Raw genomic sequence first — 12727 nt, 5'->3', positions numbered from 1 at the left:
AGGAAGAAACACCAGAGCTCTTGCTCTCTGCATATGCAGAGGAAAGGCCATGTGAGGACGCAGACAGAAGGCGGCTCTCTGTAAGCTGAGGAGAGAGGCCTCGCAGAAACCAAATCTGCTGGAACCCTGATCTTGGACTTCCAGCCCCCAGAACTATGAGAAAATAAATTTCTGTTGTTTATGCCATCTAGTCTGTGGTATTTTGTTACGGCAGCCCTAGTAGATTAATACACCCTGTCAGGGGCTACTGAAGTAGAAGAATTTTTTAGGAGCTAGGAGCTAAAGGAAGATCTGTCCTGTAAGTGTGCATAGGAGTGGTGAAGCCCCAGACGCCATCCTCTGAACAGTTCACCTATGACAGGAAGCTAAATTCCACTTGAGATTGGTTAAATCCTACTATAGCTCCGCTGTTGTAGATTTATGCAAAAAGTCTGAGTTCTGGTCTCAGGACTGCCACCAACAAGTCTGTCAGCTCCTCTCAAGCATTCAGATTCCTTGTTTGTAAAATGAGGATGTTGGCTGGGGGTGGGTTGCGGGGGTGGCTGAATTCTTGTGATATCCTTTAGACTACCCAGAAACAATGATTTTATGATTCTTTTCCTCCTAGCCTCCCAGATAGATATTTCAATATTGACAAGATCTATTGGGACGTTCGCCAGATAAACACACCACCGGTGTAGCTATCTAGAAGTGGCCCACTTGCAATAAACCTGATTGGGGAAAGAAATGGACAATTAATTTCAGGCAAACAATAAAAATGTGTGAAAATTAAAGATGTAGAGAAACTAATAATGACAGTGATGAGGGCTGGCTCTGCCTTTATTAGTGTCTTTTGTGTTCTTTTATGAAACATCTATTATCGGCGAACTGGCTGATTATTCTCTCATAATTACTTCATACAGAATAATTAAATAAAATGCAGACAATAATCTTTTATAGACAATTACAAAGAGAAACATTTTTGTGGGAGGAAAGGAGAGGAGGGGTGCTGGGTAAGAAAGCTGGAATGTGATTCCTCGTTCTGGGGTTTTCCTGGGGGCTCCTTTGCCAGCTCCTGGGTCTCTGCTAAGAACTCCGAAGGGACTGTAGGCCTCTGTCATAGGTGTTGAGGGCCTAGATCCTCACTTCTTTGACTAGAAGGGGATTTGGCTCCCTGGTAGGTATGGATGTGTGGACAGATTTTATAAAGAAACTCTTGATCCAAATATTCACCTGCAAAGCCACATTCTCTTATAGCCATCTGGGGATGTCAAGACAGTGAAGATGACATGCTTTGAAGCCAGACAGGTCCAGATTCCTTTTTTTAAAGATTTTATTTATTTATTTGGCAGAGAGAGACACAGTGAGAGAGGGAACACAAGCAGGGGGAGTGGGAGAGGGAGAAGGAGGCTTCCCACGGAGCAGGGAGCCTGATGTGGGGCTCAATCCCAGGACCCTGGGATCATGACCTGAGCCGAAAGCAGACGCTTAATGACTGAGCCACCCAGGCGTCCTTCAATTCCCTCTTCTTGAAACTATACCTTGGGGATCATTACTGACACTTCTTTCTTCCTCACCCATCACATCTAATCCATCACCAGTGGTCTTAGGGAGTCTGTCTCCCAAATATCTCCTAAGTCTTCAACTGTTACATCTACTGCCACCACCCTAGGCCATCATCTCTCTATTGGCCACTGCAATAATCTCCATATAAGTATCTCTGCTAAAAGTCTTGCCCTCATATAATTAGTTCTCCATTAAGTAACCAGTGTGATCTTTGAAAAATATAAGGTAGATTAGGTCACCCCTCTATTTAAAACCCTATAGGGGCTTCCTGTGGCACTTATAAGGCGATACACCAAATCCTTTTGCTGAGCTACACAGGTCTGCCTGGTATGGGCTCAGCTAGCTGCCATGCCCTCATTTACTCGTCTCTCCTCTCCCCAGCCATCAGCCTCCTGCCATTTCTTGCATGGCTGTGGCTTTTCTAAGCTTAGGGCTATTATATATACTTTGCCTTGACTTCTTTTCCTAGGTAATTCTATATATTGTTCACATTCATTAATGAGGACAAAGATTTTCATTTGTTTTGGTCACCTAGCATAGTGCTTACCCTCATTAAGCCAATATTTGGGAGGGGGTGGGCTAATAAAGTACTTGTAGTATTAAATAACAATAGGTGACAGGGAAAAACTAAAGAAAGGGAGATGGATAGACTGTGGCCAGGGATGGTGTCAGGGGTTGCCATTTTAAACAGGGTAGAAGGGAAGGCCCAGGAAGATGAAATTTGAGTAAAGACCTGTAGGGGGAAGGGGGTGAGCCCTGTCACTGAGAAGTCTTCAAAGAAGCAGGACCCTAGTACGTTGGGCACACCCAGCACCCAGATCTTAGTTTCCAGCTGCCATCATCCACTAAAAAGAACCAGGCAGCCTTGGAGGAATGGCTGACTCCAGGGATGGGGCAGGGAAAGTATAATTCAATGAATTGCTCCAAGAATGACACAGCTAGATGAAAAGGACACAGGAGCCAGCTTGAAGGAACTCCTGCTGGCCAAACCTAGGACAAAGCTGAACTTTCAAAATGAATGATGATAGGAATGAATTATGACCCGTTGAATAAAATAGAAATCCATGAGTCAATGTTGATATAAGTAAACAAATGAATAAAAACATGGCAAGAAATTAAAGCTCTTTGTTACAGGAGAATGCCAACTAATAAATGTAAAAGGAAGGAAGGAATTAGGAAGTCACCATTTGTCGATCATCACACTAACAACTCAGGCAAGAAAGAAACATCAGTGGAGGCTAGAACTAGTGGATAAAATAGGATCACAAAAGAGATCTTTACATTGTCTCAGAGTATCTACACACAAACTACTGATGACATACAAAAGGGAAAAATAATTTTATAATGGGGAAACCTGGAAGACACCTCTTAATTAAGTGGATCACAGTATCAACATGAACGGGACAAACTGACACTGTGTGCCACCTGAGGGATGCCAACATGCAGAATGGCATTAATCCTGGGATTTCCTGCCCAGAATGTACAACCTGGGTCTAGTCACGAGGAAGGATATGACCAACCCCGGATAAGGGATATTTCACAAAATGACTGCCTTGTAATCTTCAAAAAGGTAAAGCGTGTGAGACGTAAGAACAAACCGAAGGACTGTTCCAGATGGAGGAAAACTAGAGTCGTGACAAATGGGTGTAACCCAGCAACCTTTTGCTATAAAGGTCATCTTTGGGGCATTGGGTGTAGCTCCTGGGGTCTCTGGATGAAGAGTCTATAAAATTTCATTGTACTATTCTTGCAACTCTTTTTATAAATTTGTTTCAAATAATATTACATCAAAAAAATTTACCCTAAACTTCCATACTTCAACCACTGCTAGGGACACGCTTCTTGTGACACAAATTGCAATTGACTGTGATGTGGCCATGCATGGTGACAAGACAGTCAATTACCTCAGGTCTGTAAGACCTTTGGGGTTGCAGCCAACTCTGATGAGGATGAGGAGGAAGCAAGGAATGAAGAGGATGTTGATGGGATGGCTTTGTCACTTGGCTCTTCCCACCCGTTCTCATTTGCAAATTCCTCTGCAGGAGTAGTAGCATAATCAGACCCCTTTTAACTCTAAATGTAAGCTCACCAGTTGTCTTCCTGTGTGGTTGGGAGTGTGTAGGTGGCAGCAAATAGAAGAAAAATCTGAAAAAGTAGAAAAAAATAGATGCAAATGGAAAAAAAAGTTCCATCGTAACATATATTCTTCCTCTCCTCCCCTACAACCCCATCAAATAGAATAATGAAAGGAAAAAAAAAAAAACAAAAAAGAAAACAACAAAGATCAGCCATCAGCAGGAAACCTCCCAAGTTTTTTGGTGCCAAAAAACAGCAGAAGCCAAGGAAGTGGTATTTCACCCACACGGACTTCTCAACGATGGACCCCAGCTGGGTCTCCCACGTCCGGGATATTTATGAGGCTCTAGGAAGGCATTCAGAACTGGAGATAAACCCTAAACCCTACCTCTCAGAGAAGTGTGATGGCTTCAGGGCCTTCGGGTCAGGCAGCTCCTTTTCTGCTGGTTCAGGTGCTCGCTACTTGGGCACCAGATTCCCCCCCGGCGGACCTCAGCCCTGGCTCAGGGAGTACCTCCGCTGCCTAAAGCTGAAGGTTCTCCTTAGACTCTGGAGTGCTGGTTTGCTTTGCCAATTTTAACACAGGGGTTAAGGGCATAAACTCAGAAGCCAGACAGGGTTCAAATCCTGACTGCAGTCCTTACTGACTGCGCGAACACGGGTAGGTTTCTTGACCTCTTTCTGCCTCAGGTCCCTCATCTCAAAATTGAGAGCAATAGTAAGACCTACTTCTTGAAATTATAATGAGGATTTAATGAGATGGAACCTAGCATCTAATAAGTGTCACCACATTATTTCTTGGCTCTCTAAATATATTTTTTATTGTGGTAAAATATACATAACACGGAATTTTAACCATTTTAAAATGTATAGTTCTGCAACATTAAGTATGCACACATTGTTGTACCATCTGTCCATCTCCAGAACTTTTCCATGAACCCCAACTAAACTCTGTACCCACTAAACAACAAGTCCCCACCCCTGGCAACCACCATTCTGCTTTCTGTTTCTGTAAGTTTGACTACTCTCCGAAACTCACATAAGTGGAGTTATACAGTATGTGTCCTTTTGTGTCTGGCTTAGTTCACACAGCGTAACATCCTCAGGTTTGTTCATGTTATAACGTGTGTCAGAATTGTTCCTTTTTAGGGATGAGTAACATTCCATTGTATGTATAGACCACATTTTGTTTATCCATTCGTCTGTCAACGAACGTGTGGGTTGCTTCCACCTTTTGACTATTGTAAATAATGCCGCTATGAACACTGGTACACAAATATTTGTTCGAGTCCCTGCTTTCAAGGCTTTTGAGCACCCTATTGTCTTATAGTAAATGTCTGCCCACCCAACCCCTGCTGCTTCATGACAAAAATCTGGTCTGATGCCCAAGACAGCCTGGAAGTGGCACAACCATCTGATTTCCCTCAAGAACCTTGGCCTTCATTACCTGATTTCAGTCAGAAATTAACATCCAGCCTCAATGTCAGTCACACACTCAATGCAGAGAAATGGGAAGAAGAAAGGTTGATGGGGAGGGCTTTGGACTCAGAAGAATTCCTTTAGGATCCCGGTCTGTTATCTTAAATCATACGGGCCTGGTCCTTTTCATTTCATCTCTATGAGCTTGTTTTCATCTCAGTTTTCTTATACGTAAAATGAATTCTATGCATAGAATATCTACTTCTTTTTGTGTGTGAAAAATAACAGATTATATATATAAACTCCTGGCATATAGTAGGTCCTCAGTAAATGCTACTTCCTAAATCCCCTGCTAGGATTCATGTTAAAACATAACAGAAGCTGGTAGCTAGGCGATTTATTTGTAACATCATAATCATCACTATTGCTAGTTCCTGAGGGTCTACAATGGACAAGGCACTGAACTAAGTTGGTTTTTTTTTTTTACATAGATGAATTTATGCAGTTCTCCAAATATTGCTTTAAAGAGGTAAGTCCTATTGTTATCTCTCATAGTATTCAAATTAGGCAGGTGGACTCCAGAGCTGTCTTTACCTTCCCACAACACTGCCCCTACTAACTAACTAAATGGGATAATAAAGATAAAAATAAAATAAAATAAATAATAGAAAGTAAAAGAAAAGATGAAATTCTCACATTTCATGAGTGCATGTAAACAAGTTGGGGAGGGGGACAACATGGATGATAGTATATTTGGATGAACATATATCTGAGTAAATAACTGACCTCAAGGGTAGAAGGTTAATGGACCAATACAAAGATGGAGAGAAGTTGAGGACTTTGCCTTTGACATGATTAGCAGTTTTATTTTATCAATGGTTTATCTGAAGTCATCGAAAGAATAATTATACAATCATGTGGATCTAGGAAGGCCAGCTACTGGATGGCAAAAAGTTCTCTGTATATGAAATAAATGCAGAACAAACAACATAAGTTTTAATAAAAATAAATATAAAAAGCTTAACTCAGGTAAAAAAAAAACAAAATAAAACTGCACAACTGGAATGTAGATGAACTGACTTGTCAGAAGTTAAATGAAAAAAGATTTTAAGAATGACTTATTTGGCCAGAAATGCTTCATGCTCTAGTTGTGGGATATACTTGCTAAACATCTAATGTCCCCTTAGGCCCTTCAATTCGTGGCACAATAACCAGATGAGGAAAATGGGTAAAGGCCTTAATTGGCCATTTCTCCAAAAAACATCTACAATGACCATTAGGTGTATGAAAAGATGCTCAACATCCATAATCATTAGGGAAATGCAAATCAAAACCACCATGAGCTATGACTTCATGACTGCTAGGATAGCCAGTATAAAAATAAATAGATAATATCTTAAAGGTAATTTCTACTTTGACAGTTCTGATTCTAAATTTAAAATAACCAAAAGACTGTGAGTTGCAAAGGATGCTACAAACCTCATATATATTTTATTTATGGTGAAGCCTGAGGGCTTGATTGTGTCTCTTTACTTTCAATTTGCACACCATTTTAAGAGCATGATTCTTTGACTTCCAACACCCTAACAAATTATATGGAATCAATTAAGTTAAAGTAGCAACTGATGTCAGTGCAAAGTGACTCCTGACAGCCTGGTACACTACCAAACAATGACGAGAAGTAGGCACAGAAATTTTCAATTCACTGTCGATTGGTCTCATGTAATACTTGGACCAATGCATCACAGCACAGCAAAGCATTTAATGTGCATAATATTTCTGGTTTCATTAAGAAGACAAATGATAAAATGCTGAGTTGCCTTAAGCAGGCAAACTTGAATCAATTAAGACTATCTGAGAGACAGGGCAAGGACAGGCTAAGAGCCTGGAGCCTTTTAGACCTGAGTCTGGATCCCATCTTTGTCTTTTATTGATGCTGAGACCTTGGGTCTCCATTTTCTTTCTGTAAAACAAGGATTATGATACCACAGAGAGTTTTGGGGAGGATTCAGTAGGATTACAATGTTTGTAAGGTGAACTGTCTGTAGTAAGAACTCAGTGAGTATTGGCGGCTGCTCTGGGATGGATAACTGGCAGCAAAATGGTAGTGTTGTGCATGTAGCGCACAAAGCCAGCCAAGCTATGCCAGAAAGGGTGGGGAACAGAGTGAGCTGGGTGCTCCCTCAGATAACCTGGAGAAGGCCAAGTCAGAGTGGATGAACGGGTCTACTCCTAGTGCTTGTGGTACTCTCAAGAGCTTTAAGATCTCTCCCACCCTCTTGGGCCAGCAAACCTTCAAAAGCTTCTGAGTATTGCCTTGCTTCCAACCCTGGGTTTCCATGATGCACAGGGACAATCTATCGTCACAACCTTTTCTGTAGGAAAAAAATGAACTGATGCGTACTTTCCCGTTAAAGCAGCAACTGATGTGCCATCTCTCCCAGCAGTGCATACATTTTATAAATTTTTCCAGCAGAGGACAAGGTTTCGATTAAGGAAGTGAATCAAATACCAGCACAATTTTAGGCATGGGTTGGCAGAAGGGAGCAAGGCATGTTCAGGAGTTTGGGTCTTCCTGGACCCTTTTGAGTTATTTCAAATATAGGTTGAGATCATATGCATATCAAATAGCTCTAAAAATGTATCAACTTATAAAACTGATATTAACCAGTACGCTCACATAGGTATGAGGGGAGACCTTGAGAGCGGAGAGGCTTTCCAGTGAAGGGATTTTGTAGAAAGAATGCTAGTGGAGCCGATGAAGAAAAATCTTTCGTGCTCTATCTTCACTAAGAATTCACTGCTTTCTTACAAAGAAAATAAGTCAACTCACATTCTTAGAAAGCAAATGTGCTCTTAAAAAGAAAACAAGTTTAATCCCAACATTTTAAATAAAGATTGGACTTTCTAATTATCTTCATATTTTTATTTCAAAGTGAGATAGAAAGACTATATACATACATATTTGCATATACATATGTTCAAAGGTTCAGAGAGAAAGTGTATTGTCGCACAAAATGATACCTTATTTCAGTGTTTCAGATAAGTGAATTTTTTATGTAAGCATGTTATGTGCCAGTTAAAGCAAATACTGTACACAACAGCCATTTAGTGGAATATCTTTTAAAAATATGTTATTCTACTCTGGCCCATTTTAAACGGAGCTATTAAATGTAGTCTGACATTTTATGGTGAACTCCGGGTCAACACTATGCACATTGATTACCATGCTGTGCTGTGAAGCATCAGCACTTTCATTGGCCCCAGTAATACCTGGGGCCGGTCATCTGTGTTTTTTCAATTCTCCCCCTCAACATTTAGCAATGAGAATTCATACACATCAAACAAAATTAAACACTTAGATAAAAAGTAAAAAACCAGCATGTTATAGGTGAAAGCATATGTGTGTTGAGGGTGAGAGGTTGTTAGTGTGTGTCCTGAGGTTCCTGAAGGGGCCAAATGGCCTTAGGTGGCTGTGCTCATTGTGGTTAAGCACAGTGGTTAGGATTTGGGGATTTGGATCCTGCTTTCACCTTTCTCTGTGTGTCCAGGACAATGCTTTTAAATTCTCTGAATGTTGCTGTCCTCATCTATAAAAGGGGCATAGCCATGCTGAATGCTTCACCTGGTTATTGTGAGCATTCAGTGAGCAGTGTGGAAGGCACCCAGCTCAGTGCGTGGCCCCAGTGACCATTTGTGACAGGTGGCAATGGTTATCACCTCCTTTGGGTCTTTCACCCCTGACCAGCCCAGCTAGTATCACACCCCCTATTCACACTCACCTCCTAACACCCTTCCCATTCTCTATATGTCTTATTTTATTTGTCCATCTTTTAAAGTTATCTCTTGGATAATAAAATGTAGGCTCTGTTAGGGTAGGATTTTTGTCTCTTAGTTCACTAAGTGCCTGGCATTTGGCAAGTGCGTAGGGAATGTTTATTTAATGAGGAATGAATGAATTAGCTGATGAGGGTGTGGGGTGGACAGCACAATGGACACATGGTGGACAGCCATTCCCACTGTGAAGCTTAGTGGACTGCAAGATCACTCAGTCCATCCTGACTGTCCCATTCTCGGGACCCCACAAGCTAATGAGGCAGTGCTGAGGTACCACCTGAGATCACTCACGGCCTACCTTGTGAAGCCCAGTGAGAGGGATGGCATGTAGAAGAGAGGAAGCAGGACAGATGCAGGTCTCTCTTTAGCACCACCTGGACGTGCCAGGGCCCGCCCCACGACTCAGCTTTCTCCCAGTGCACCATGTCTGCAGCCTGGGATGGAGGGAGAGTAAACGGCCACCTATGATCTGCAGCTCCAGGGCCTCTGGCAAGACCGTTTTTCTCCTCTCAAATTCTCTCCAAATGCCCATGGGGCTTTGGCATGCTACCGTGATCTTTTTAAAACTTGTGTTATCTGTTAAAATGCAAAGATCTTTTAGCAGGGTCAACATTTTTACTACTTAGAGTGAGTACAAAACCTAATTTACAGATCTTTTGGAATGGAAATGAACATGGGACACTAGGCTCAGGAAAAAGGAGAGAGAGGAGAGAAGCACCAGGTGAGGTATCCAAACTTTGTCAGTTTTCTTATTTTGCTTAAAGCCTGTCTAACCCTCTGGTACCTATATGCAAAATAGCCTCATATATACAGCAACTTTGGTTTTCTAGTTGAATAACTATTTGAGAAACATTTTGTAGCACAACTCTAGAATGTCACAATTTTGCAATGCTTACCTATTAACTTAATCCAGGGAAGACAGAATGCTGGTTGAAGTTGATTTGGGACTCTGAGAATAACTACAAGAACAGTGCTTTTTGGGCTAGTGCTTTTTATCCTGCAAAATTGGTCAAACCTTGAATATGAGGAATGATAATATTTTGATTAAGGATAAGACAGTCTTTTTGGAAAAGCTTAGTTTGGCCACTGGGTGGGTCATTACTTTTGGAGAAAGAGACCTACGGTCCTTGGTTCAAAAAATGATGAAGATGGTTCAAAAAATGATGAAGCCCACATTTATGAGAAAGAAAATTTATAACGCACCAAACCAATATCAAAATTTAGTCAGGAAAACAAGCTGCAAGCCTACCCTGGAGTTAGCACACATTCTGTGCGATCACTCAAGCTACAAGCTTCAACAGCCAGCTAATAACTGGTTAGAAAGATGATCTTTATCACCAGCAAATGGCTTCAGGATGGTCAGGTTTCTCTGTATACAAAGGCTCATGCTTGTGCCATATATTTTAGAAAGATTTCTAGCAAAACAATTTGAAATCAAAAGGTTTTACCTCTCAAATGGTTAACTCTTGTGCTTATCCATGCCAGATTACTGTGTGTCTATTTATATGCACATATTTTTATTATGAATATTTTACTTCTGTCTTAATTATTTATTCAATATTTTAAAAATCTTCATTAGATGCTTCTAGCACATCAGCATGACTTCTTTGAAGGAGCCAACCCTTGGCTTATAGTCCTATCACACACAAACACATATTTGTGCGTACATGTGGCCTTTACGTGCCCTTTATATTCATGGATTGCAGTGGACTTGTTTGTGATTTGTACCTCTTCTCCCTGCAAGTGCTGAGATGCTCCTCCTTTCTAGCTGGCATCTGGAATCAGAAACATGGGTGCAATTCCTACTTTTTCACGATCTCTTGGGGAGGAAGAGGGAGATGGTGGAGATGGAGATGATGGAGATATATCTGAATATATAAGAGTGATCAACCCCATGTACTGCCAGCCTTGGGGCATTGAAGGGAAATGCCAGAATGGCCCCAGCTGCCAGGAAGGAAAGGAAGGAGCTCTCAATTACAAATTACAAATTACAATGGCTTTTGTTGTTAAGAGCTAAGGAGTGCAACAGTTCTTCATCTATGAATAAGTAAGGCCTCACTTCAGGTTCATGATTTCTTGAAGATACGAGCAAGGTGAGCTCCAGGAGACTGGGGACTCTTTCTCCTCCGAGCCTTCCCAAACTGTACACTGCCTTTAAAAAAGCAGGTTAAGGGGGCGGAGCAAGATGGCGGAGGAGTAGGAGACCTAGATTTTGTCTGGTCTCAGGAATTCAACTGAATAGGGATCAAACCATTCTGAACACCTACGAACTCAACAGGAGATCGAACAGGAGAGTAGCAACAACTCTCTGAACAGAGAAGCGACCACTTACTGGAAGGTAGGACGTGCGGAGAAGTGAATCCGAGGCGATATTCGGGAGGATAGACGGCGGGGGAGGGGCCTCCGCCGGCCGCTTCTGGCAAGTGCTAGAGCCGCAGAGCACAAAATCGGACCTTTTAAAAGTTGGCTCGGCGGAGGGACGTCGCTGCAGTGGCTAAGCGGGGGGTGGAATCCTCCCGGGACAGTGTGGTCTCAGGACCCTTGGGGTCACAGAGAGACCGGGGGTGCCTGAGTGCGGCAGAGCTCCCAGGTGTCGGGGCGGGGAAGCCGGCTGCAGATACGGAGCAGAGTCGCGGGCTCTCAGCTCGGGGTTGCCATAAACTGTGATCTGCGGCCCAGTCGGGGCACGGCTCCCCCAGCAAGGACCCAACAAGCAGCAGATCCGGGGAGACTCCCCTTCCTTCCCGGGGAGGAGCGGTGCGGGAACGCACTGCAGGGATCTGCTGGATTTGGAGACTCCGAGCGGGGTCGGGTGCCAGAGATAGCAACGCTCGATCACAGGCCGGGTAAGCACGGAGTGCGGCCAGAGACCGGGGACACGGGAGTGACTGCTTTTCTCTGGGGGCGCACTGAGGAGTGGGGCCCCGAGTTCTCGGCTCCTCCGGGCGGAGACTGGGAGGCCGCCATTTTCGCCCTGCTCCTCCAAAGCTGTACCGAGAGCTTGCAGGGAACAAAAGCTCCTGAGAGCAAACTGGAGCAGCTTCCTTAGCCTGGACCGACAAGGGCGGGGCAATTCTGCCTCCGGCAAAGACATTTGGAAACCACAGCAACAGGCCCCTCCCCCAGAAGATCAACACAAACAGCCAGCAAGCCAAGACCAAGTTGATCGATCAAGGAGAATAGGAGAACTCCAGCGCTAGGGGAATACTGCACATAGATTCATGGCTTCTTTTTTTTTTTTTTTTTTTTACCATGATTCATTATTTCATCAAAGTTAATTTTTGTTGACTTTTTTTTATTTTTCTTTTTCCCTTTTTCAACCAACATCTTATAAATCCCTTTTTTTAAAAAAAAAAACATTTTTTATTTTTTTTTCATTTTTAGAGTCATATTTTATCCCTTCATAGTAGTTATCCTTGTTTTTGGCATATATATATAAGTTGTTCTCTCTTTAAAATTTTGAGGTACAGTTTCTTCTAACAGATCAAAATATACCCTAAACCACTAGTGTATGGCTTTGTTCCAGTCTCCTGCCTGATCACATTCTCTCCCTTTTTCCTTTTTTTTTTTTTCCTTAAATCTCCTTTCTTTTTTCAAACAACTTATCTTACCAAGTCCTTTTATAAAATCTTTTATAATTTTCATCTTTACAGTCATCTTCCATCCCTTCATAGTATCAACCCTTATTTTGTACATATATGTCTTTCTTCCTTTAAAATTTTAGGAGGCACTTTTTTCTAACAGACCAAAATACGCCCAAAATCTAGTGTGTGGCACTGATCTATGCACTAGCCTGATCATATTTGATCATATTCTGCCTTTTTTGAATTGTTTTGTTTTTGTTTTTATC

General features: G+C 42.2%; 1 protein-coding gene across 11 annotated transcripts in view; it reads right to left on the bottom strand.

The window, feature by feature from the left end:
- SLC14A2 (solute carrier family 14 member 2) overlaps positions 1-12727 on the bottom strand; it is a 497483-nt gene that overhangs the window by 247459 nt on the left and 237297 nt on the right. Inside the window, exon 1 of one of the 11 annotated variants that reach the window (XM_027577563.2) lies at positions 3635-3690. The exons of the other annotated variants lie outside the window; for them this stretch is intronic. The gene's annotated coding sequence lies outside the window, so the exon portion shown is untranslated. Of the gene's footprint in view, positions 1-3634; positions 3691-12727 lie in introns of those variants that run through there. 11 annotated transcript variants of the gene reach the window in all.

Source organism: Zalophus californianus, chromosome 14, assembly GCF_009762305.2.
Source record: "Zalophus californianus isolate mZalCal1 chromosome 14, mZalCal1.pri.v2, whole genome shotgun sequence".
In the NCBI taxonomy this organism is placed as follows: domain Eukaryota; kingdom Metazoa; phylum Chordata; class Mammalia; order Carnivora; family Otariidae; genus Zalophus; species Zalophus californianus.
Note: the sequence above shows the minus strand (reverse complement) of the source record. Positions and strands in the feature narration are given on the sequence as shown.